Source organism: Schistocerca cancellata, chromosome 3 (assembly GCF_023864275.1).
Source record: "Schistocerca cancellata isolate TAMUIC-IGC-003103 chromosome 3, iqSchCanc2.1, whole genome shotgun sequence".
NCBI classification, from domain to species: Eukaryota; Metazoa; Arthropoda; class Insecta; order Orthoptera; family Acrididae; genus Schistocerca; species Schistocerca cancellata.
In genome coordinates, this window is record NC_064628.1 from 876,689,717 (window position 1) to 876,693,844 (window position 4,128).

Sequence of the window (4,128 nt, forward strand, 5' to 3'; positions counted from 1 at the left end):
CAGGACAATGCACGTCCGCATGTATCCCGTGCCACCCAACGTGCTCTAGAAGGTGTAAGTCAACTACCCTGGCCAGCAAGATCTCCGGATCTGTCCCCCATTGAGCATGTTTGGGACTGGATGAAGCGTCGTCTCACGCGGTCTGCACGTCCAGCACGAACGCTGGTCCAACTGAGGCGCCAGGTGAAAATGGCATGGCAAGCCGTTCCACAGGACTACATCCAGCATCTCTACGATCGTCTCCATGGGAGAATAGCAGCCTGCATTGCTGCGAAAGGTGGATATACACTGTACTAGTGCCGACATTGTGCGTGCTCTGTTGCCTGTGTCTATGTGCCCGTGGTTCTGTCAGTGTGATCATGTGATGTATCTGACCCCAGGAATGTGTCAATAAAGTTTCCCCTTCCTGGGACAATGAATTCACGGTGTTCCTATTTCAATTTCCAGGAGTGTATGATTTGAAGAGAAGTAATAAAATGAGCTCTAACATGGAAAGTAAGCGTTTCCGGACACATGTCCACATAACATATTTTCTTTCTTTGTGTGTGAGGAATGTTTCCTGAAAGTTTGGCCGTACCTTTTTGTAAAACCCTGTATATAGGGATCATATCAACAACAGCCTGAATACGACGCATTGAAGCGTTGTAACTGGTTGCAACAAAATAAAATAACATCTTAAGGACGGTTGTAGGTGTTTTATCTTGTCAGAATAGTTAACGGCCGTCGTCCCAGAGACCTGCCAAACGGATGGACATACGAAAAGTTTCCGTTGTTTCCTTCGTTGATGTTGCAATGGTCAATACCGCAGATGTACAGGCGGGGCGACGTGTACAGATGTGCTTTGGACGTATTGTTAAAGAAATTGCGTACAGCATCATCAACTCGTCCTGTGCAGGTACGCCAGCTTGACTCACAGCCTCGAAAATTTGCAGGCAGGGTATTGGAGCATAATAAAGACGGCAACACGCCGAGTGACACGGATCACCGGCGCTGCCCGGTCGGTCCGGCCACTCGCCGCCATTATCCATCTTCATTAGGCCGACGTGACGTAGCCGAGCATCAACGAAGCCCGGCGTGACGTGGCCAGCCTAAAACAGCGACGACCCACAGCCGCGCTGCAGCGGCCTGCAGACCATGGAGATCCCCCGCGGACAGGGAGGGGGGAGCAGCAGCGCCGGCATTTGTCACCGGCACGCCCCCTCCCCCAGCCCGCCCACGTGCCGTGATTGATGGCCGGGCACGCCCGTCGCGACCCGGCAGTCGCGACTCGTCACGCCAAGTGGCCTCGCGCTGCGCACTCGATGCGATCCGGTCACCTGCGGTGTGACGCTGTGGACGCTCACCATGGTCGCTGTTGCAGGGCAGGCCTTCAGGGCCCGTGTTTCAGTCCTCGGCGAATTTCATTTTATGGGCTTCGAGATGATGTACACAGCCGTGGATACAGGGCTCGATTTTGGTGGACGCCACAGCTTTTTACTGCCTAAGTGTCTCTCTCACCAATATGATCTGTTGCAGAACTCACTTTTAGTGTAACACTGATATGTACGATTTTAATAATAATAACAGTAAAATGAACAGAAGTGCCAAAAAATGTGGTACAGGCACGCGTATTCAAAAACAGAGATATGTAAACTGCGGTCGGCAACGTCTATACAGGGTGGTCCATTGATAGCTTGAAGGGGGAAACCAGATGACGCTATTGTTGGCCTGCTAGATGGCGCTGCAATAGGTCAAACGGATATCAACTGCGTTTTGTTAAATAGCAACCCCCATTTTTTATTATTCGTGTAGTACGTAAAGAAATGTGAATGTTTTAGTTGGACCACTTTTTTCGCTTTGTGATAGATGGCACTGTAATAGTTACAAACGTATAATTATGTGGTATCACGTAACATTCCGCCAGTGCGGACGGTATTTGCCTCGTGATACATTACCCGTGTTAAAATGGATCGTTTACCAGTTGCAGAAAAGGTCGATATCGTGTTGATGTATGGCTGTAGTGATAAAAATGCCCAACGGGCGTGTGCTATGTATGCTGGACGAAATCATCCAAGTGTCCGGACCGTTCACCGGATAGTTACTTTATTTAACAAAACAGGAAGTGTACAGCCACATGTGAAACGTCAACCACGGCCTGCAACAAATAACAATGCCCAAGTAGGTGTTTTAGCTGTTGTCGCGGCTAATCCGCACATCATTAGCAGACATATTGCGCGAGAATGCTACATCAACATCGATTGCACCCTTACCATATTTCTATGCACCAGGAATTAGATGGCGATGACTTCGAACGTTGTGTACAGTTCTGCCACTGGGCGCAAGAGAAATTACGGGACGATGACAGATTTTTTGCACGCATTCTATTTATCGACGAAGCGTCATTCACCAACAGCGGTAACGTAAACCGGCATAATATGCACTACTGGGCAACGGAAAATCCACGATGGCTGCGACAAGTGGAACATCAGCTACCTTGGCGGGTTAATGTATGGTGCGGCATTATGGGAGGAAGGATAATTCGCCCCCCCCCATTTTATCGAAGGCTATCTAAATGGTGCAATGTATGCTGATTTCCTACGTAATGTTCTACCGATGTTACTACAAGATGTTTCACTGCATGACAGAATGGCGATGTACTTTCTACATGATGTCCGGCACATAGCTCGCGTGCGGTTGAAGCGATATTGAATAGCATATTTCATGACAGGTGGATTGGTCGTCGAAGCACCATACCATGGCCCGCACGTTCACCGGATGTGACGTCCCCGGATTTCTTTCTGTGGGGAAAGTCGAAAGATATTTGCTATCGTGGTCCACCGATAACGCTTGACAACATGTGTCAGCGCATTGTCAATGCATGTGTGAACATTACGGAAGGCGAACTACTCGCTGTTGAGAAGAATGTCACTACACGTATTGCCAAATGCATTGATGTTGACGGACATCATTCTGAGCATTTATTTCATTAATGTGGTATTTACAGGTAATAACGCTGTAACAGCATGCGTTCTCAGATATGATAAGTTTACAAAGGTACATGTATCACATTGGAACAACCGAAATAAAATGTTCAAACGTACCTACGTTCTCTATTTTAATTTAGAAAACATACCTGTTACCAACTGTTCGTCTAAAATTGTGAGCCATATATTTGTGACTATTAGAGCGCCATCTATTACAAAGCGAAAAATGTGGTTCAACATTCATATTTCTTTACGCACTACACGAATATGTAAAAAAATAGGGGTTCATATTTTTAAAAAAAGCAGTTGATATCCAGAATGAGATTTTCACCCTGCAGCGGAGTGTGCGCTGATATGAAACTTCCTGGCAGATTAAAACTATGTGCCCGACCGAGACTCGAACTCGGGACCTTTGCCTTTCGCGGGCAAGCGGTCTACCAACTGAGCTACCGAAGCACGACTCACGCCCGGTACTCACAGCTTTACTTCTGCCAGTACCTCGTCTCCTACCTTCCAAACTTTACAGAAGCTCTCCTGCGAACCTAGCAGAAGAGCTTCTGTAAAGTTTGGAAGGTAGGAGACGAGGTACTGGCAGAAGTAAAGCTGTGAGTACCGGGCGTGAGTCGTGCTTCGGTAGCTCAGTTGGTAGAGCGCTTGCCCGCGAAAGGCAAAGGTCCCGAGTTCGAGTCTCGGTCGGGCACACAGTTTTAATCTGCCAGGAAGTTTCAGTTGATATCCGTTTGACCTATGGCTGCCCATCTAGCGGGCCAAGCATAGCGCCATCTGGTTTCCCCCTTCAAGCTAGAGGAGTTTCGTTCTTTGCGTTTTTTTCGTTTGACGCTTATTTCGTGAGACATTTGGCCGCCCTGTATAAGACAACAAGTGCCTGGCGCACTTGTTTGATCCGTTACTGCCACTACAATTGCAGGTTATCAACATTCAAATGAGTTTGAACGTGGTGTTATAGTCCGCGCACAAGCGGTGGGAGACAGCGATGAAGTGGGGATTTTCCTGTACGGTACGACCATTTCTCGAGGGTACCGTGAATACAGAAATCCGGTAAAACATCAGGTCTCCGACGTCGCTGCGGCCGAAAAAAGATCCTGCAAGAAACGGTACTAACGATGACTGAAGAGAATCGTGGCAGAGGTGCAACCCTTCCTCA

The 4,128-nt window shown here is 48.0% G+C and overlaps 1 non-coding gene across 1 annotated transcript; it reads left to right on the forward strand.

The window, feature by feature from the left end:
• The first annotated feature begins 3,589 nt into the window (after positions 1 to 3,589).
• On the forward strand, positions 3,590 to 3,664 carry Trnas-cga (transfer RNA serine (anticodon CGA)). The gene has a single exon. It is a non-coding gene; the product is annotated as a tRNA-Ser (tRNA).
• The last annotated feature ends 464 nt before the right edge of the window (positions 3,665 to 4,128 follow it).